This window comes from Elgaria multicarinata, chromosome 6 (assembly GCF_023053635.1).
Source record: "Elgaria multicarinata webbii isolate HBS135686 ecotype San Diego chromosome 6, rElgMul1.1.pri, whole genome shotgun sequence".
In the NCBI taxonomy this organism is placed as follows: Eukaryota; Metazoa; Chordata; class Lepidosauria; order Squamata; family Anguidae; genus Elgaria; species Elgaria multicarinata.
Genome location: NC_086176.1, coordinates 80213342 through 80237030, shown reverse-complemented (window position 1 = coordinate 80237030; position 23689 = coordinate 80213342).

The window sequence follows — 23689 nt, the reverse complement described above, 5'->3', positions numbered from 1 at the left end:
AGGAAGGCCAGAGAGAAGAAGGTTGCAGTAGTCCAACCGTGAAATAACCAGTGCATGAACAAGCGTCTTGGCAGAAGAGACAGACAAAAATGATCGAATCCTGGCAATATTATACAGGAAAAATCGACAAGATTTAGCTACTGCCTCAATATGAGGAATAAAGGAGAGCGAGGAGTCGAAGATAAAGCCAAGGCTACGAGCTTCCTTGACCGGAGTAAGCGTAACATCATTGACAGTAAGAGAGAATGAGAGATGAGGAGAAGGTTTAGGAGGAAAAACAAGCAATTCAGTCTTTGCCATGTTAAGCTTCAAGCGACGATGAAGCAGCCAAGCTGAGATATCTGAAAGACATGCCGAGATACGATCGTGAACATCAGGAGAAAGTTCCGGAGATGACAGATATAGTTGTGTATCATCGGCGTACAGATGATATTGGAGGCCATGAGATTGAATAAGCTTGCCCAAGGGCAACATGTATAAGGAAAACAACAACGGGCCAAGCACCGAGCCTTGCGGAACCCCTACTGAAAGGGGAAAGGAGGAAGACGAGCTGCCATTAGTCAACACGCTGAAAGAGCGACCCGCTAGATAGGAGGCAAACCAGTTATAGACAGAGCCACAAAATCCAAGGTCATGAAGGGAATCTAAGAGAAGATCATGATCAACCGTGTCAAAGGCTGCAGTTAGATCAAGGAGAATAAGAACGGAATAATGGCCTTTAGACTTGGCAGTAAGGAGATCATTGGTGGTCTTAGTAAGGGCTGTTTCGGTGGAATGCAGAGGACGGAATCCAGATTGAAATGGATCCAAAGCAGAGTTACTAGAAAGAAAGTCAAGACAGCGAGAGTAGACCGCACGCTCCAGGATCTTTGAAACAAACGGCAACAAAGAGACAGGTCGGTAGTTAGACAGAGATAGCCTATCAAGAGTAGGTTTCTTGAGAATGGGAGAGACTGTAGCATGTTTAAAAGCAGAAGGAAATGAACCAGAGGACAGAGAAAGATTAATAATATGTAGCAAGGAAGGGAGGATAGCAGGAATAAGATTAATAAAGACGCGAGAAGGAATCGGATCACGAGAACAAGTGGAAGGCTTTGAAGAGCGTAGTATTGTAGACAGTTCATCCGCAGAAACCGAAGGAAACGCAGAGAAATTTGCAGGAGGAGCTGACAGATGAGGAACAGGAACTGGAAGAGGAGCAGAGCTGGCCAGATCAGAGCGGATAGTTTGGATTTTAGCATTGAAAAAAGAGGCAAAGTTATTAGCAGACAGAGAGGCGGGGAGAGATGGCGGATTAGGCTTCAGAAGAGAATTGAAGGACGCAAAGAGCCGCTGAGGATGCCTAGCATTTGACTGGATCAGCGTTGAGTAGTACTGCTGTTTGGCCAGTGAGATGGCAGAAGAGAAAGAGGAGAGTACAAATTTGTAATGGACAAAGTCTGCCCGGTCCCTGGTCTTACGCTAGAGGGAAGTAGTCAGAATCCTTATTTTTAATATCGGGCTTCTAAAAATAATAGAAAGGACCCAGCCCCAACGACCCTGTTATTTTCACATGCAAAGGATTTCCTGAGATTATATGAAGAATTGTAAAATTGTTCCATGCTCCAATAGACACCTTCCAGGTGCCCTGAAATAGTTTATGCCAGGGAAGGACAACCTGCCATGAACTGGCCCATGAATGCTTGGGCTCCCTCTGCAAGACCTGCCCACTCCTCTCCCCATTCAACATTCCTCACCACCCACCCTCTGGCCTGGAGGCTACCAAGGTCTTGGGGAGAAGGCAGAGAGAAATCTCTGGCCTGTCAAGTACCTTCCCTTTGCTTGTTGCCCCAGTCAGGAACGTTGATGAAGGAGGTGCATGACTTTGCTGGTGGAGAAGCTGCTTCTGCATGTATCAGCGAAAAAAACCCTCTGCATGAAGAGAAGCATGCAGAAAGGGGGGGGGAATGGGTGATTCAAAAGAAACAAAATGCCAAAAGGGAAAAAAAATGGGCGCGTAAAAAAAATGCCAAAAGGAAAAATATGTGGGTCAAAAGAAAAAAATGCCAAAAGGAAAAATAGGCAGGGCAACCTCAGGAGAGGGGCCCACTCAATATTATCCAGCCCACTCAATGGGTTTGGGGGAGCAGTCTGGACCCCAGATCAAAAGAGCTTCTCCATAACTGGTTTACACTATGTTAACTGTGCACATGCAAATGCACAACTTCCCTTCAAGCCTTCCTTATACAAATTAATACAGGCAAACCCATGCCAGAGCAACCACATAGGATGGTTGATGGCTTCCAAGAGGACCCACTTCGAGGTGTGGTAAAGAAAAGGCGATGGGCCTAATGGGGAAATTGCACCATTGAGTGGTAGAGAAGCTGCTTTCCAAGCATAAGGTCACAGGCTCCATCCATGGCATCACCATGAAGGGCTGAGAAAGAAACTTTGGAGAGCTGCTGCCAGTTGATGTAGACCAGGAATGATGTAGACCAGTAGTGTGGCTCTCCAGTTATTGTTGGACTCTAACTGAACTCCCATCAATCCTAGCCGACATGTCCAGTGATCAGGGGTGATGGCGGTTGTATTCTAACAATATCAGGAGGGCCACAGATTGCTGTCTCTTGTTACAGACAATACTGAGTGAGATGGACCAACAGTTTAGCATTTGGTGATGTTTCCAAGAACAATATTTAGCTAGAAATTGAAATATGATACTTTTACCAGTATTGATGTTGTGAGCAAAGGCAGTCTTTGTATCTAGTATTGCTTAGCTAGATATTTAAGGCGGGGGGGGGGCTTTTACACTCCACTGAACTGTCGAATGGCACATGCAATGACAATAAGTACACAGAGAGTTGCTAAGGTGACCTTAGTAGGTTGGTGTCAGATTAAAAGAATGAATAAAATAATGTTCTGCTTTCTGACAACAATCACAAGATGTTTTGGTCCTCCGTAAATGAAGAAATAACAAAGCAACAAAAACACAGTGTTGACATTTATCATTGGCTTTTTAACTCTCTTTTTTGACATATTTAAATGCATATGTTTTGTTGAATAATTCAGCATCGGTGTGTAAAACCATGCTTGGAATTTCAACCAAGTGTGATTCTCATATTTGCTTGTTAAGGAGAATATGTGTAAGACCCTCACACCTCACCCTCCTATCTGGTTCAATGTATTCTGAATGCCACCCAATCAAATAATTTTACCCTTTAAGAAATTATACTTTTAAATGGTAAGCATTGAGAACTCTGGTGTGTGAGTTTATTTATTTAGATATGCATATACGTATACCACATTCTGTAATGTTCCAACATCAGGGGTAGGGGTTAGCATGCATCTCCATGTGTAGGCTTAACTTGTGGACAAAACATCTGGGTCTGACTATATTTTGGGGTTCCAGTGGTGGAAAGTACCTAGGTGCCAGAGTTGCACCTCCAGAAAGAGCCACAGCCCAATTTTCACTTCCCAACTTTGAAAACACCATCTATACAGTACATATATGAGCAAACAAAACTTTGCCTGCCCTGATTCTCTCACTCCATGATACATTTGGAATTCTATTAATGATAGAATTGCTGTTCTATTGTCATCAAAGAAAGCTGAAGAGCCGTCCTTTCAAATGCAAACAGTTCCCCCTGAACATCCCATCCCTTTGCTGCAGAAGAAAAGATCAAAGAGTGTTCTCCTTGTTGCCTAGATAAAATAATCTTACATAGGGGGATCCCATCATTTACTTTGATTAGTGAAACCATTTTTATTCTGCCTGAAGTGTCCTCCAGAACTCTTGTTAGAAGATTTCCATAGATTGCACTTGCATAGTCTTGTTTCTTTAAACATATATAAAGTATGGTCAGTAGGAAGCTATATCTCCTGCAAAACAATCTTGAATTTTGATAGGGTTAAGTCAGAGGGTTGTATCCAATGGGTTGTATCAGATGTTAGGCTAACGTAAGTCCCATTTGGGGCAGTGGGTCTACTCTAAGTAGGACTAGGATTGGCTACAACTGCTTTGGATTCATTGATCACAGTTTGAGGTTATAACCCTATACACACTTGTATGGAGGTGGTACTTAACTCCGGTTAGATTAAATAAGATTAATAAACAGCTTTCAGCAGATTGTTGGAGGGGTTGTGGAGAAAAGGGAACGTATTTACATATGTGGTGGGATTGTATACATGTGCAAAAGTTATGGAAGATGGTGTTTTATGAGATTGAACAGATTGTGGGATTTAAAGTAGAAGTTACACCAAGGATTGCATTACTCTTACTGCATGATGATCTTAAATGTAATAAAGAAATGAAAGAATTGATAACGAACCTACTGACAGCTGCGAGGTTGATAGTAACTAGGAATTGGAAAATTACAGGAGATTATTGTATTGAAGAATGGTATAAAGAAGTGTGGGACATTGCTATAAACGATAAATTGACATGTAATATAAAAATGCAAAGAGGCATAGTAAAAACGAATGATTTTGAGAGTATATGGAAAAAGTTCCTGGAGTTTGTATTTTCTAAAGGAAGGGGGGTTCCACCAACAGATGAAACTATGAGTTTTTGGAAACAAGAATGAGATCCCGAGGTGGGGGGAGCACTGTTATGTTTATTATATTATGTTTAATAGGTTAATATTGAATATATGATAGTAAGGTATGATAATATCTTGTATTAAGTGATTTTGATTTGTGTTTGTTGTTTCAATAATAAAAATATTCAAAAAAAAAAAAAAAAACCTATACACACTTACATCAGAGTAAGTCCTTTTGAACTTAAGTGGGTCTCACTGAGTGGACATGTATAGGATTGCACTGCAAGTCTCTTTTACATATACCTTGGACAATGTAGTTATATTTTAAAAAAAGAAATATTATCAACACACACCAAAGCGAATTTAAATATTTCCATACTATATAGCACACACTGTTTCACATGCCCTGGAGGCTTAATGTTTGAAAATGGCACAGTTTTAGGAAAAGTCTGAACAGCATTAGCAAAGTAATGTTGACAAAGCAATTGTAAAAAAGCCTAGCACCTTGTGTAAAGTTAATCTGCTGTTAATCCACTGTATCTACTTTTGGTTTCATCACAGAACTGAGATCTGAGCAATATACATGGCTCATTTCCTTTCCTGCTTTCCACTACATGACCTCTAGGTCTTGCTGTATAGCGAAATAGTGCAAATACAGGAGAGGAAATCACATTTACTTTCACATTCCTGATTTATTTATTTCACTTTCACAATGAAATGTCGCATTTTCCTTGCTCTAAAAGAACTTGCAGAAAGTGCTGCTTAGACACATAAGGGAAACTGGAGGGTCACAGTGTTGTCTAACGATCCGGTAAACAACTGTGAGATGAACATACCATAAATACCTTGTGTAGAAAAGCTCCTATTATCCATGGAGATAGTAAGCATGTTTCTTGATTGTACCACTTCAGATTTCAGCTGTGGGTTCTGTAATCCTCCATACAAAACAAAACAAAACAAAACAAAACAAAACAAAACAAAAAACCACATACATTACTAGTTTTATTTATTGCATTTCCAATAGCTGAAGCTCTTATACTTATACAAAACTAGCTGCTAAGGAACAGGGTTCTAGTTCTACCTTTTCACTGACATGTGAGTTTTCTATGCTGGGGGAGGTGGCATTCCACTGTGAACTCCCACATGGTGTTTATAAAGTAGTACTCCCACATGGTTTATAAAGAGGAAGCTACTAATGAAACTAATAGTGAAAACCAAGTCCTTTGAGCTGTTCAGCCCGGCGAAGTGAAGATTAAAATCAGACTATGGCAATCTTCAAATAGTATCATAGCCCTTCAAGTATCTTTTAAGTATCTTCAAATACTTAAAAGGTTGTCACACAGAGGAGGGCCAGGATCTCTTCTCGATCCTCCCAGAGTGCAGGACACGGAATAACGGGCTCAAGTTAAAGGAAGCCAGATTCCAGCTGGACATCAGGAAAAACTTCCTGTCTGTTAGAGCAGCACGACAATGGAATCAGTTACCTAGGGAGGTTGTGGGCTCTCCCACACTAGAGGCATTCAAGAGGCAGCTGGACAACCATCTGTCAGGGATGCTTTAGGGTGGATTCCTGCATTGAGCAGGGGGTTGGACTCGATGGCCTTGTAAGCCCCTTCCAACTCTGCTATTCTATGATTCTATGATTCTATGATTCTATGAGAAGATGGAGTAGGCTTGTTCTCTGTTGCTCCAAAGGACCTGAGGACCTGGAACTAGAATCAGTGGGTGAAAATGGCAGGGGAGTACATTTGGACTAAGCAGTAGGAGAAAATTCTCAATGAAACAGACTGCCTTGGGAGGTGGCGGGGGGCACTCCTTTGATAGAGGTATATGGATGCCCATCTGCCGGGAATGCGAAAGTTGCATCTTGCATTGCAGATTCTGCATGGAGCAGAGAGTTGGATTAGATGACCTCTAAGATCCCTTCCAGATCTGGCCTATTGTTTATTTACTCAGTAGACCAAACAAAAACGCTGGGTTTCCATTAGAGGGAGCAACAGCCCGGCATTGTAGTTCCCGAGTTAGTACATTTTCAAGGAGTCACTAAGGAATTCATACATTTTGTCCCCCTGGGATTTACATAGATTGGCAGCTGCAGAGAAAGGTCAACAAAGGTAAATGTACATTTCTGAAGATGAAGTAGTTCCGAGAAATTCTAGGTTACTCCAATTACTACCAATTTGAGCTAGCCATAATGGCAGCCTGCCTTTTGCTTCAAAGACTCTGACAGTGCAACGAGACTTGAAAAATGGAACAAGCCTTCAGTTTTGTATACACCAGGGATTAAACTGACAGTCACCTGGGAAGGCTGTGGATTTACCTTTGAATAAAAGCTGCTGAAGTAAAACATCTCCATTTCCATTCATCAATAATTGCACTGGTGATGTAAATTAATCAGCAAATGTGTTTAAGTCTCTGAGGAGAGAGAAAAAAGAAGAAGCTGAAACAGAAGTAATCAAGCATAGTTTTCCTTCTCAGCTGGTGAATTTGATGAGCTCACCTCCCCACCTACATTTCATAGACACACACACACACACACAGAGCGGAGGCAGGTGGCTCCCATGTCTGTGGGGTGGTGAATCCGCTCCAAGTTTCAGTCAGAACTCTACGAGAGTAAACCAAGGGGCAGAAGCACCTCAGATAGCTTCTTTAGAATCCTTTCTGGCTCTGACGGAAACATGGAGTGGATTGACCACTCCACTGACATCGGAGCCACGAGCCTCCACTACACACACACAGAGAAGGATGGTTTGGGGGATGGACAAGGACCTATTCAAGTGCAAATACCTTTGCCAAGTTCCTTCCATAAAAGGGAATTTAAAAGGAATTATTTTAATTTTGTTGGAACGAAGCGAAAGGCCACCTTGCCCCAACCCTCTGCCACTGGGCCTGGCAGGGATACCAATAGATTGGCTCCACGTGGTTTGGCTCCTTTGATGCTGCAAGCAGAGCACAGGCACAACTGTGCAGATGAGACTCACCTGCAACAAAAAAGTAGTTGTGTTTTCTGGTTTCTGGAAGCATAGACTGTGGTTTCTTGGAATGTGGTTTTGCAGGAACCTTTTAAAATAAATAAATAAATTATTATTATTATTAATAATAATAATAATAATAATCCTCATTTCCTTTCCCTTGAGGTTTTGTTTCCCGGGTGAGAATGTGGATTGCACACATACACACATCTCTTTTGTTTCATCCTTCATCTCTCAATTTATTTATTTAGTCTTTAAAAAAATTCAACACCATGTTATTTTACCAAGTTCCATGCAGCTTCCAACATTCAACGGTCACACTGTTGAAGGAATTAAAATGACAGACAGCTAAAAACACCCCATATATGGCTGCGCTCGTCCCACAGCTCTGAACAGCAAGAAGTTCCAAGGGCACCGTTGATTCCTTCGCAAAGAGGTCACCAGAGGGTTTTTGGTATTTGTCAGTATTGGAGTTTCCTCCCAAATATACCAGCTGAGCAATGGTGGAGGCCCAGTTCAAAGAGCACAAGACAACAGTTCAAGTCCACGCTTTCCACATCAGGTCTCCAGTGGGAGGCAGCCAGCATCCCCAAAACTCTGTGAACTTGCAGAACTCAAACTCGGATCTCTCTTTCCTCCTTCATAGAATCATAGAATAGCAGAGTTGGAAGGGACCTACAAGGCCATCGAGTCCAACCCCCTGCTCAATGCATCCCTGACAGATGGTTGTCCACCCTAAAGCATCCCTGACAGATGGTTGTCCAGATGCCTCTTGAATGACTCTAGTGTGGGAGAGCCCACAACCTCCCTGGTTACTGATTCCGTTGTCGTACTGCTCTAACAGTCAGGAAGTTTTTCCTGATGTCCAGCTGGAATCTGGCTTCCTTTAACTTGAGCCCGTTATTCCGTATCCTGTACTCTGGGAGGATCGAAAAGAGATCCTGGCCCACCTCTGTGTGACAACCTTTTAAGTATTCGAAGAGGGCTATCATGTCTCCCCTCAATCTTCTCTTCTCCAGGCTAAACATCTGTGTCCCACTCGAAAACAGCATTCTGACCCTTTTGTTTCCTTTACACCGATACTACATCAGTGTGGAGGTATGTTTGTCCCATTTAGACAACTAAAGGAAGATCCTCTGACACCTCTCCCTTGGCCTCCATGGTTCTTTGACATTCAGAATTTGTATTCACTAATATCAAGCTATCTACACAAACCATTGGTCCTCTGCCCAGCGCAGTCTATCTGTTCTCCTTTACAGTCATGTAGCCATGTCTCATGGGTAATGTGATGGTGTCATAAAGCCAAGTTAGAGTGAGGCCAATGCTTCCTTCTCTGACATTGTTATTTATTTATTTATTTTATTACATTTATATACCGCCCCACAGCCGAAGCTCTCTGGGCGGTTTACAACAATTAAAAATAGTAAACATTAAAAGTATACAAAAATTAAAAAAACATAAAAACAGTGTAAAAACAACAGTATCCATTTTAAAAACAACAATTCTGGGGTCCATTGAAAACAAACTTAACATTGTTAAATGCTGTTAAAATGCCTGGGAGAAGAGAAAAGTCTTGACCTGGCGCTGAAAAGATAACAACGTTGGCGCCAGGCGAGCCTCATCGGGAAGATCATTCCACAGTCGGGGGGCAACCACTGAGAAGGCCCTCTCCCTTGTTGCCATCCTCCGAGCTTCCCTCAGAGTAGGCACTCGGAGGAGGACCTTAGATGTTGAGCGCAATGTAAGGGTAGATTCATGCCGGGAGAGGCGTTCCATCAGGTATCCTTATCCTGGGGGTAAGACAAAGAGAGAATGGTGCCCAGCAGTAACCGGCAGCATGGTTGTTGCCATCTGGGACCATGAACAAGTAGAGGAGAAAAAGATGAATGGGGGAGCTTTTGGAAATTTTTATTCCTCCATAGTATTGTGTTTCCCATTCCCTCTGGCATTCACACATTCTGGCAAACTGACATGGGACATCCACATCAGTGAAACTTCTTTTATTGAGGGAAATCTCTCAGTGAAAAGCTTAATGGTTACACAGTTCAGAAATACTTAAAGTTGATTGATGCTCAGAAAGCTTTAGGCTCCAAGATAATGTACAGTCAAAATGCTACTCACCACAATAACAACCTGGTTTCCCAGTTGCATTGCTGAAACCTAGGCACTCTCTCAAGCTAAACCAGGAGGCTGTCTATATGTTCTGAAAGACCTGTGGTGGGTGTGCGGTGGCACTGCATCGTGGGCTTTCTCACAAAGCTGCCAATTAAAAAAGCCGGGGGCTTATCCTGGCTTTTTCAACAGAGCAAAATGAATGCAGCATATCCACTATCTATCCTGGCTACAGCATTGTGGTGGAGGTATTCCCTGGGCAGATGGCAACCCCTGTTTGGTCACCATCCACCCAGGCAGAGGTCAGAGAGCGGACCCAGCAAGAAACCACACTCTCCCTTTGTGTTGGGATTAGCTGCCACCACCCTGCAGCAAAGAAACTTGTATAGGAAACCCTCTGTTCAACTGAAAATTTTCAGCATAGCCTTAGATAAAACTCCTTTACCATTTGGCAAGATGATACAGACAACTACTGTAAGTTACCTTAGCTGTACTGTGGTTGTCTGCATGAAGTCATTTCCTAAATAATTATACCTGATTCTCCTTGAGAGAGGCCTTATACAGTACTTCCTTTGCTTCTGCTTTATTTAAAGGAGGATGTAATTCCAACCAGCCTTAAGTTTGCTGTAGAAAGACCTTTACTGAACAGTCTCATATTTGCCATTCCTAGTCAAGGTGTCTCAGCTCTGAGTGGTGCACAGACCCCCAGAAGGACAAGGTATAGATTTCTATAGGAATAAATAATATATGTACAAGCTTCAATTATTCCTGATGAGATCATGTTCCAGTTGTGTGCATTGCCAGCTTCCCCTTTTACAGAAGTGAGGTTCCACACATGAACTGTTTAAACTGTAGGACTGTTTAAACTGAAGGATACTCTACATAGAAGTTGGGAGGAGCACATTTTTTTTTCAGTTCCCTAGGCTTGTCCTTCTGAACCATGGGGAAGAGATTTCCACACCGTAATGCTTTCTCTTGGAGGGACCACACAGAGAACTGGCTATGCGTGTATACACTGAAGTCTATTCATTGTTGCCATGACATCACTGCATGGGAGACGATAATTGTAAACAGTGAACTGAGGTACATAAGAACCAGAACTATTCACGCACAATAGCAGTCAAAACAAGGATCCCAAAAATTATATTGATGGGGCCAGAGATCTCATCTGCAGTCTTTGTGTTACTGTAAAATTGCAATCTTATGATTTAAGATGATTTTAGTATCCAAACGTTGCCTTTTTATAATGCCAGCAGGATGCACTGGTGTGAATACTGTCACAGTGTGGCTTCTACAACCATAAGAAAAGGAATAGTGGCTGCCCGATATGTTAATTTTTGCTTATTCGCGTTAATAATCCATACATTAGCATTGAGTTGTTTAAACCAAACCATGTTGGAGATCTAAAAGCATCCAAGTTAATTTACCACTCGCTTTCGGTTGCAAATCCTAATACTGCATATTCTAGTGTAGTAGAATGCTCCTAAGGGGCGTTCTTGGAATAAGTTGGCATTTCCAGCTTTTATCTGTGATCACCAAAGAAAGCAGAGAAAAGGTGCAGGTTAAAATATTATCTTATCATAAACTGTCTTGCCCCTCCTGGGAAAAGGGACCCGTTCCATAATGTTTTCAGTCTAAATAGTCTAGTTCTGTTCAACGAAGTAGAGTTGTACTGAGTTAGAGGCTCTCAGATTTGGATGCAAGGACCATAGCACTGCCTGTGGAGGCAACTCTTAAAACCTTCACACACACAAAAAAAAAAACCAACGCACACACACACACACCAAACCCCCATGCTAGAGTCCCATTTCGGATCTGGGCACTACGCCAACTCTAGAATAAATAATAATAATAATAATAATAATAATAATAATAATAATAATGACATAGCTGCTAGATAACATCTATTAGAAAATTTCATCCAACTATGCTGGATTAAGATAAATCCATGCATGTTTGTGGCCTAAAGAAATGTCTGTGGTGGGAAATAAGTAGAGAGATGACTGTTAAATGTTTAAAAGTACCTTAAACCATTTCAGCGCAGTGAATATTACAGGGATGTTGTCTCCTTCATGTTCCACATTGCTTGCCTTGAACTTACATGTGCAAACTATGCATGACTTTTGGTCAGCTCTGAGACTGAAGTGACGCTGAACAAACTTGCACAGCCCACATTAAACTCTTGGTGCTTGGTTTTTAGACTGTTTTTAGGTTCTCTAAACCATTTGGAAAATGTGATCGTTAGCAGTTAAGTGCATTTTCAGTGAAAAGCCATCTGTGAGAAGATGGCATATCTCCCATGGCAAAGCAGTACTTTTCATTGCTGAACAGAAATGGAAAAGAAATGGAAAGGGCGTTATGGATATTATTGAGAAAATAGGGTGTGACATTTTGTATACATGCATGGTATGTTAATAGCATGTTACAGTTCTAAGGGAAGAGGGGGGAAATCCCATGGCATGTACCTTAAATTCCACAGTGATACAGCCTTCTATTCTGATATAGATCTGCATTTTCTTGAAGTCTGCTCCTGTGCTGTTGATGTTAGGGTACTGCATGAAATCTATGTAATAAGAATATAGTAGCACACAATATGATCACTCCTACTAAAGATAAATTAGACCCTGAGAGAGAGATGCACCAATGGCAGGAGAACTGCTTGGTGTCGAACCTCTGTAGCCATTGGTTAAGCAAATCTCGACTGGTCAATGCCTGGATGGGAGACCATCTGGGAATCCCAAGGACACCGGCTTGAGTTTCATGATATGAGAAAGGTGGGATATTGTCAGGTTTCCCGGTCTTTCAAGCATGCACACATTCTGGCAAACTGGCATGGGACACATGCATCAGTGAGACTTCTTTATTGCAGGGAATCTCACAGCAAAAGCTTAATGGTTACACACTTCAGAAATCATATAGCCGATGGTCAGTAGCTATAGGCTCCAAGAAATTCCAGAACAGTCAAAAGCTAATCACTACTACCATGATTGAGATCCCCATCAATGTGGTTTCCCTGTTACCATCTCCACAGTTCCAAACACAAGGGAAGGCTCAATCCATACATGGGTTCCAATCATAATTCCTGACATGATCCCTCAGGCAATCAAAGGGGCAAATTCTTGAAATGCCTAAGAGAGCTAGTCCAGCTTTGGATCATACGTTGGTAACGCCAGGCAACATGGTCAAGGCCTAAGCAAGATCCAGGGGAGGGGTAAACCCACAGACTCAAGGAATTCCGTGCCACTGCTTTTACATGGGCACGTCCATGCCATGTGTCCAGCCAGAGGAAAGTCCAAGTGTCATAGCCAAAACCCATTCTGCTGGTACACTGACCTGATGACAAACAAAGGCACACAATCCACAGCAAAAAAGTTCAAGTCTCTGAAAAGTCTCATGGTAAGTCCTTAGTAATGCAAAGTTGCAGAGTGCCTCCAGAGGCCAGATGATGATGGATTCTAACAAGGAGGGGTTTCAGCAATGCAGATGAGATGTTCCTAGCAAAGGGTCTTTAGCTTTGCATCAGCTTAAAAAGGGAGGTGTGATGCCTCCTCCAGACCCTTTGACAGACAAGGGCGTTTGGCCTTTCAGCAATGCCCCTGTCCAAACAGAGTGTCTCTGCTCAGCCCACCAGGATGATGCTTCAATCTGGCTGATCTTTCTGCAAACCCCCACCTTTTCTCTGTCAGGCTCTCATGGAGAACTCTCCCGGCTTCTTAAGGCTGAGTCAGGGGGAATGAAGCAACTCCCACTTGCTTTGCTCTGAGAACACTGAGAGAGATAAGCTCCCACAGATTTTAACATTCCAAAGGCTGAAAAGGCCTAAAACTTTCCAGACTATTTCTAATTAAACCTTACATACAAACTATACTGCCCACTGCAGGTCTGAAACTATTCTCTGACAGATATAAATGTACTAAAATAAAGCAGTGATTTGATACACACGCATACACACACACACACACACACACACATACACACATCTTTTGAAAATCAGTTATTCATTTCCTTAAATATAAAAAAAATAGAAATGATAGAGCCATAGGTCAATCTTTTGATCCATCTAATTCATTAATGACCACTTTAGTCAGCTTCTTAATCTACTACTATTCCACAGATATCTACAATTTCTAGATTTATTTTGAAACAAAACGTAAGTGCCCTTCCCAATGAATAGTTCATAATGCCATGCCTTTGAAAGCAAAAAGATGAGAGTAGCTGGAGGGTCTTTGAAATGTCAGCCATCAGTTAGCAAGTGATGCAGATTCTATTGTTAGCAGGTTGCAAATGAAATCCCATTGGAAGTGATATGGGAGAATGGAGGGAAGAATATATTCACATAGCTGAACATGAGACAGATTCTCAGATGGGATAAACTGGTGTTTCTCCGCTGGAGTCACATGGGGGTTGTCTATATGCCTTTAAAGCCCCTGTGAATTGGCACTGTGTCAGTTCTATAACGCAGCCACCGATTCGCAGCCACCGCATGGCATTTCCCTGAAGCAGCGGTGTAAAAAAGTCAGGGACTTATTCTGACCTTTTCTTTGGAGCGAGGTCACCACTGCTCTTCTGCTACGTGACCTCGCTCCAGGGTCAATCCAGGGAGGCATTTCAGGGTGTATGGTAACCCTTGATTGGTCACTGGACACTGGGAAGAGCACAGGGGTGGGCTCCAGTAGCCAGAAACCACACGGTCCCTGCTGGCTTGGGGTTTTAGCAGTGAGGAGAGATGAAGCAGTGCTGTGAAGACAGGGCCATGGTTTATTTACCTTCTTTCATGGGCTTGGATTCAACCCTCTCACGAGCAGATTCTGCTCATACAATAGGACTTCCATTCACATGATAGGCTTCCCTGTGATCTACCCCCCTCAGCAGTCCACCCTCATGCATGCCCCAAATCTGCTTCGGAGGATCCCTCGACTGTATGGAGCACTTGGGTGGGTGGGTCGGTGTTAAATTTGTTCCACCATTGGTCCCTTGCTGCTGGTGGAACATCATTGAATATAATCCTTTCACTAGCTTTCTTATTAGAAGCCTGTCAAATTCTTAAATGTAAGAAATGTGATATCCTTGCCTTGCGTGGCAGACAAGTTATTCCTAATTTTTCTTATTCTATACAGAGATTATATGGACTCCATAAAAGTACATTGTTAAGGTTCTTTCCATGCCCTGGACCCCTGAGCAACTACTGAGTGATCTCTTGTCTCCTGAAGAGTCCTGCCTTCCTTCTTTTACCTTTAGACGGTAGACATGGGGTGATTGGCACACCAGACCCTTGAGGATTAACTAAACAGTTTACTAGTATATTAAAACAACTAAATTACATATAAAGGTATTGAGTCAATAGAGCTGAGTGATACAAAAGCATTACAAGGAAATAAAAGTTGCAAAATACAAATTCCCCTATCCTAGCTGCACTTAAACTTTCCCAGGCTGTTTCTTCTCCAAGCTCAGGTCTTTTCTAGATGGCTCCTCCTGGATGGCTTTCTCTTTTTATTCCCTCCTCCCCCAAACTGAAAGTAACGTTTCAAACTGAAGAATGAAACTTAACTGGGAAATGAAGCTACTCCACTCAGGGATACCCCCTCCCAATAGAAAACCTCAGGCCTATAAGGCCTGGCCTTTTTACCTTGCTTCTGTAGGCCTCAAATGTTCACATACTTATTGTTGGTTTAAGAGAACAACCAAGAACTCTATGCAGCAGCTTCTAGAATAACAATACCCATTCCACGCTCTGGGTGTGCTCTGTTCTGCAATATAAATCTGCAGCTTCTGAATCTGTAGGGGTGTCTCATTCACTTCAGTGAGGATATTAACTCCAGTTACACATACTTTGGAGTGAATGGAGCTGTGTCCTCCACATGTGCAAATTAACATGAAGTTCATAGGGCAGCCTTGAGAGAAGAAGAGGTCTATGAATGCATTGCCTTGGTTGTCATATGCAAATATTGAATTGGAACCTCGGTTACATATGGAATTGCTGGACTGGGATACAGCTCTACTCTAATGCAGCTTCTCGACTATGTACCTGGTGCAATAAACATTAGTTTGGGGACTGGACAATTAATTTTTTTCTTTTCTTGGAAAGAGCTGAAAAGCCATTGAATGTTGAAGGATAGGTTGACCTCCAAAGTGAATTCTGATATCTGTTCACAGGCAGCTAGTTTGGCATATAGCAGGCATTTATTGTCCTGACAGAATGTGTTCATGCCAATAGATGCTCTAGGCACCTGACTTCAGCATGGCTGGATTTGTCATTTCATGGTGAGATGTGTAAAGAGTGAGGTCAGTTACCTTTTCATTGGTTCATGTCTACATAAATCCTGTGAACACAAAAAGAACCTCCAGCAGAAAGAAATATATTTTGTACAAGTGAAACAAAACTAAGGATTGCTGCTTAAACATTTTTCAAAGGAACAATATCGGCCTATGTACATAAGCAAGACCTACCCCAATAACAGTGCTTTTTGCTGTGCCTTAGATTTACTTAGGTGATTTAATCCATAATGAAAGCTATATACATTTTCTGGGGTAGGAATGATGAGTGCCATAATCTTCTCTCCTTTTCTGAATTCTAGAAATATCAAGTTGAACTAAAGTGGATAACTTTTCCAGAAATATATAGAAGTGTATGTGGGAGAGTGCAGCTAATTTGCATATTTTGGTTGCTTCTCACTCATTGAATTCATACATTAATAAGACATTGTTCATCCTCCCATGCAAGTTGCAGATTTAAACATATTTATTTGTGTTTATAGGTATAGCCTGTCCCCCCTCCCCCCGAAGAGCTCAGAATGGCTTACATAGTCCTGGTTCAGATGACACTCTGGGCTTTGTGGTTAGCTTAACCATGTTCAGCTGTGGTTAATGCTAACCACATGCAGAATGCTTGCAGACAACCCTTTTAACCCTTTTGTGGTTAAGTTTTCCTTAGTGAGTCTAACCACAAAGGCCAGGTTCAGGCAACACGCTAAACCATGCTGGTTAAGCAGCATGGTTTAGCATGTTGTCTGGACCAGGCCAATGTAGTTAATGGGGCAGATGGTTAGGGAAAACATGTGTCAGATGACACCGTAAACCATGGTTAAGCATTTAACCATTTTGTGGTTAAGCAGCATGGTTTAGTGTGTTGTCTGAATGGGGTCATTGAGTTTCCAGGTGATATCCCATCCAGTTCACTGAAGATCTCAGAAATAGTAGTGCCTTCATGGTGATAGCCCTGTTCAGATGACACACTAAGCCATGATGGTTAAGCATTTTCAGTTAAACATTTTGGCTTAGTGTGTCATGTCAACCATGACTTAGCATGTTGTGCTACATAACCATGGTTTAAGCATGCTCACTAACCATTTGCTGAAAAAGGGTTGGCAGCCTAATCATGGCTTAGCGTGTCATCTGAACAGGCCCAATATCATTCTGCGAACACAGATTACATTGTGCAAATATAAAGTGCCTCAAGCACAACACCAATGGGAGAATATATATATATATATATATATATATATATATATATATATATATATATATATCTATCTCAGTTGCTGGGGAACATGGGTGGGAGGGTGCCGTTGTACCCAATGTCCTGCTGGTGGGTCCCTGGTTGACAGCAGGTTGGACCCTTGATTTGATTCAGCATGGCTCTTCTTATGGTCTTAAGGAGGCCACTTCTGTACAGCACATGACAGTGAGCTTACAATGTTCACCTGTTACTACCTCAGAGGAAGCAGAGGATGTATTAACCTACCCCTGTATCAGCACAGTTCAATCATCTTGTTCTTCTATTCCCCCATTGCTATAAAAATGTCCAGTGACCATTTTATTTTAGCATGTTCTTGTAGATACAGATTTTCTTTATCTAGCCATATGAAGATAAAGGAGTGTAGCTTTTGACCTATTCCCTGATGGGCTACCTCCGATAACCGTGATGTATCAGCTTTCAGGGTAGCAAAAAGATATGGCAAACCTCAAGGCTCTTTTATACGGATGCGAACTGTTTTCGCAGCATCTTGATACCTGTGTGTCGCAATGTATTTTTTTATGGCTTTGCAAATTTCGTTTATGAGGCCAGGAAAGCATTTCCATATACTTGCATTTGAAATAATATATCACACAAATGTATGTACCAGCAGTTAGTACAGTACAAAACAATATCTATGTATCAACTCAGCTACAATGCTATGTGAACATTAGCCAGATGCTGGAAAAAATGCAACAGGATTGACTATACAAAAATGGTACAATATAGCATGGGAGCTTGTATTCTCAGAAAAACTAACACACAAAAATAAGAGTGTTGAGGGGATAGAAAAAAAAAGGGAAACATTCACTGCTGATTGGTGGGACTTCATTACATACACAAATCAAGATGATGCGACAATACAAGTCCCAGCTGCCTTTCAAAACTTGTGGTTACAATGAATAAGAAAAAAGTATATTGTTAATGAATTGAACGTCCCTGCATGAGCTCTCAATTTTTTATATCTTTCTGTATCTTTCTTGCAGAAGTTGAAGAACATTATAATGAAATGTATTATATTATGGATGGTTTGGTATACTTATCCATGAAGTTGTGTTAAAGTTGTTTTAATATTGCAAATCAATAAAAAGAAACAAGAAATGAGCAAGCAATCCCATGGTTGATTTGGATTAATTCAGAAATAATATAAGATCATTAAAAAAAATTTTTACAATGATTTTAGATCATTTAAGTGAGTAAATCTGAAGACTTACTGAGGGCAGTATATACACCAGTTGCTGGGGAACATGGTGCTGTTGCATTGTGCCCTGCCTGTGGGTTTCTGGTTGACATCTGGTTGGCCACTGTGTGAACTGAATGTTGGACTAGAAGGCCCCTTGGTCTGATCCAGTAGGGCTCTTCTTATGTTCTTATGACTTGGACAAATGCCCATTCCTGCCAGTCCTTGACTTCCCACAAGCCTTCCCAGTCAGTCTCATATCCACCCCATAAGCCTATTCCCCACCTCCTCTTTCCTTAGCTTTAAATCAGCAGATGTTGTGGAAGCAGCAGGAGACCAGATAGAGGTTTTCTTCTTCCCTTTCTCTTTCTTGGTTACCTTTAAGCTCTGGTTGGCATAGGATATGGGCATATCCTATAGTGGCTTCTAATTGGACATTGTTCCTACAATTTCTGATCTTGAAATATCTGTGATAACAGTGGATGTTCATGTGCTCTTAAATTACATCCTTGTGATGTGGTGATTAACAGATGGACAGTGAAAGAGGATACTGAGAGTCCTCGCACAGCTTGGAAGGGTCAACACCCACCACCTAGCATTCTATGATCCGTAGATTGTACTGCACTTGCTACAATTGAACGTATCTCCTACTGCCCTCAATTTCGTATGGATGATTACTTAGATATATGGACTGCTTATATTAATGAGAACCAGTGTGGTATAGTGGCGAGAGTGTTGAACTGGGAGTTGGGAGATCCGGGTTCTAGTCCCTACTCAGATGTGGAAGATTCCTGGGTGGCTTTGGGCTAGTTAGTTGTTCTGAGGATAAAATAGAGAGGAGAAGGATTATGTACACCACCTTGGGTTCCATAAGGAAAGAAAAGGCTTGGATATAAATTTAATAAATAGATAAAATATGAAATTGAAGTGTCAAATCCTTCTTCCCCCCCTATTTCTTTTTGTATGTAATGATGATGTAAATTATTATTGTGTTTGGATATGTTCTTCCTTTCTTCTCCTTCTCCTTCTTTTGTTCCCATCTTATGCTCTAGGTTAGTGTCAGGATACAAAAGCCCGGAGAATCAAGGAAGTTGTAGTTCTCTCAAAGTCTCTTGCAATTGCAGAGGGAAGGTGGTATATCTCAGGGAGTGCCTGGGAGGATGTTTGGGGGAGGTGAAGTCAGGGGTAGGCAGAGTGGGACAGCCAGACTTCCTTTCTAGCTCAGGTTTTAATCTCACCTGGTGAATTTCAGATCACCTATCCTTTGAGGCAGCCTTTTCAGAGCCCCTGAAATTCACTTTCATACCTGGCTTGGGAGAACTTAACCTGCGTCCCTAAGAAAGGTAACCTATAGAAAAATTGCATTTTTGTTACTGAGACAGCCTAGTCCAGCCTTCCCCAACATGGTGTTCTCCAAATGTTTTTGACTTCAACTCCCACCATCCCCAGCCAGCATGCCCAATGGTCAGGAATTCTGGGAGTTGCAGTCCAAAACATTCAGAAGGCACCAGGTCGGGGAAGCCTTGCTTAGTTCCATGTTGTGCTGTACAGTGACCATGGAGCATTGGAGCAAATGAAAGGAGTGGGCAACATGAGGCCTTCCAGGTGTTTTGGCCTACAGCTCTCATAATTCCTTACCATTGGTTATGCTGGTGAAGGTTCATGAGAGTTGTAGGCCAAAACACCTGCAGGGCTGCAAGTTGCTTACCCCTGGTCTAACTCTTGACACAAGGTGACAACATGGGTCACTTACGTCAGTGCCTCAACTCAGCATCTCTTCTTGTGCTGGGGCCAGGAAGTGCCACTGATGTCACTATCTTCGAGCTCTGGAAAGTTGTTGTGTTGCACAGTACACCTTTCCAAAGGAAGAGCTGTATGAATGGGCTCAAGTTACAGGAAGCCAGATTCTGGCTGGACATCAGAAAAAACATCCTGACTGTTAGAGCAGTACGACAATGGAAGCAGTTACCTAGGAAGGTTGTGGGCTCTCCCATACTAGAGGCATTCAAGAGACAGCTGGACAGCCATCTATCAGGTATGCTGTAGGGTGGATTCCTGCATTGAGCAGGGGGTTAGACTCGATAGCCTTATAGGCCCCTTCCAACTCTACTATTCTATGATTCTATGACAGGCTAAAGTATCTGCATCCCTCAAATTCTGTTGCAATGTTGTGTCAACAACTTATGAAAGCAAGCTGGCATCATGGCTATACAAGGAAAGGTGGGGCAGGGCCAGATTGCTCCACTTCAGTTGCCTGGTGTGGGACACAGCTTTACTGTTCTAAAATAAGTAACAGCCACTAAAATAGCAGCATAAAATTAGGTAAACATTTTTTAAAACTGGCACAAGGTACAATTGGAGCACAATGATATAAAACAGGGATGGAATAGTTGGGTGCAACCCATGGTCAAATGCTGCTTTCTGTCTCCTTTCTGTTCTTGCGCTGTCAACTTTTTTGGGGTCACAATTAATATTCATGTTTTGTTTAAGAAACTTTGCCAAGATGAATGGAGCATAGTGCAGGGGCAGGTATATAACAAGGGAAAGGGACCTCCCGTGACAGGGACCTTCCTTTCACTCATGGAAGGCAGATCCTGGATCCCTTCCCTTCTGAATCTAATACATTTAAAACCTTCTTTTACCTCCCTTGTTATATACCTGCCCCACACCACACAACTGAAGCGGAGCGATCCACAACATTTCAACAGAGCGGTTGTGCGGGAGGAGAGGAGGTGGAGGCGGCTGGTGGAAGAGGTTTTTAAAGTAAGACTCACCGGACATGACCAAGCAATAAGCTACAATAAGCAATATCCCCAGCCACAAGTGCGCAGCCTGGCTGGACCCTCGGGAGACTTTGGGAGAGGGAGGGAGAGAGAGAGAGAGATTATTTGAAGCTGGAGGCTCAATGCATAAGCCTTGAGAAGCTAATGTATATAAGTGAGAAGTGTGAATGGGCCAAGTAGTGTCCACTGCTCACAACACCCACCCTAAGGTTAGAGTAGAGAAACTTGTGACAATCATACACAAGTTTTTTTAAAAATGAAATTTAAAAATAAAAAAGCCAGCTAGCCACCTGGCCACAAACCTTGCTAGCAGCAGCAGCTTGCAACAAGTGAGGATACAGTCAGAAAATATATTTGAGGGAAGGGGAGAATGTACCACACAGAGTATAGCAAAAGCTTCAAAGTACAGCAAAAGCTACAAAAGTAGGAGTGAGTGAAGTTAATTTCAGATACATTGAACGTCTCACTTGTTCTTTATTTCAGTAATTTTAACGTTAAGTTGTTATGTGTAACAGATTTTTCTTAATTGCGTGCTGTAAAATCAGATATGTGACCAAGGCTATGTTTGGGTGGGCACACCCCTATGGTGCTGGACACACCCCTTGGGGCCAGTCATGTTGGTGGGCACGCCCCCTTGGGGGCTGACTCCTTTTTGGTTTCCAAAATATGGTCATCCTATATAAGCAAATAAGCATATTAAATTTAAACAGAAAAATGTAGTATCTGGTACTGCAGGAGTGTGGTATGTGGTTTTCTGGCTTCATTCTGAGTAAACACACGTTAATCTTCTACCTCAAATGAACTTCAGTGAGAAAAGGGAGTCTGGAACATATTTTCTGTGCATTAATGGAAGCTTTCCTCCCATTCCAAGTAGCAGGCAACTCTGATCAGGACTGTGGCTGACATTGCTGCTTCCCTCCACATCACAGACCTGGTGTCGTTTGGTGCCAGCTTCTTCTTTTTTTAAAAAATGACATCAGGGCTAACCATGTGGACAAATGTCACATCTGGGTTGACTCTTGAGATACCATCCAAAGTGTCCTATTCTGAAGTTACGTTTTTGACATTGTTGTATTCTTGAGCAAACAAGGAAAACTGACTAATATTTTCTGATATAAGATCTCCCTCCCTCTTGTTCTTTCTTTGATCTTTCTCTTTCTTTACAAGGATCATTGTATTAGGACAATTTTATCTACTTTTTTTACCTGGAAGGAATGACATTTGTCTCTGACAGGAACTACAATGAATACTAGCACTGATTCCAGGTACATGGGTTGGCATCAGTAGGACAAGACTTACAACTTTGTATGGAATGGACTTAGACATGCAGAAATATAGTTTCATGAGTGCTTCCCAAAATACCTTTCAACTTTAAATAGCCCTTTTGTTGTATGCTATCTTTCTGTTGTGTTGGGGGTGGAACAGTGCTGTGCATGGAAATTATATGAATGCTTATTTTGTCATGATTATAAGTATTTGCAAACTGTAGTGTGCAGAGGTTTCTAAAGCTACAGGCAAAATAAGCAGTGGTGCCACTAGGGCTCTTCCTTGTGTCCCAGCTCCATCTGCCCACCCCAAAGTGACCACCCAGAGAGACGCAGGCCATGAGAGTACCAGGGCAGCAGAAGCAAACTCCATTTTATTCCTGTAGACATGATGGTGCTATGATTTAAGTGAGCTTAAAATGCAAAACTGCACAGCTCAAGAGTATTTTTTTTTAATCAGCAAACATTTTAACATGTTTGTTAAATATATTAAAATGCACAAAACTGCACAGTTCAAGAGTATTTGTTTTAAGTCGGCAAACATTTTAATATATTTAAGGAACGGAGAAACAGATGTAAAGCATGGAATGGTGGTTTGGAGGTCGGGGGAAGAGAAATGTTGGTTGGAAGTAATACACAAGGCTGTTGATAGGGTCCCTCAAAAGACTGTTAAGTCCAGGGTCTAAAATTACCTAGATGCGCCACTGAAAATAGGTTTTGTTTTTACACATGAGCTGAGTGCACCTCAAGGAATTATTGAAAACACTTCAAGGATGTCCTAATTTTTCAAAAGTTTTATTGTTAAGATTGAAGACTAGACGAGGTCATACTGTTTTAACATCATTCTACATAATTTAAGTATATACAAAAACATTAGAACTTTACACAGGTCGCCAAGGTTGCAAAGATCATTGTGTCTGAAATATTTCTGTACTTACTGACACATCTGAAGCCAAGTTTGAATATTATATTTCATATTTTGTGGTTTAGCACATACACTCATTAGTATCCCTAGTCTTCAAAGCTCATATGAATTTGTATGTGTTCATTCCAAAAGAGAAAGTCAACCTAAAAATCAGAACCGGGGTGTGTTTTGTGTTTTTGTGAGAAGCCCTTAATAGAACATTAGATTATTCTAAGCCTTGTGCATTATGTTTTACTCTACAGGCTAAAAAAGTAGCAAATTAAGGAGCTTTAGAAAGGTGAAATCTGCCTAGAAATATCTAACACTCTGGGATAAACATAGGAGAATGTTATTTCTCCCTCACTCTAATGCCATTTCACTGGTAGAATTAATACAAAAGTTGAGGACAATTGCATAACATTTGCCCAACATGTTTAAAAGTC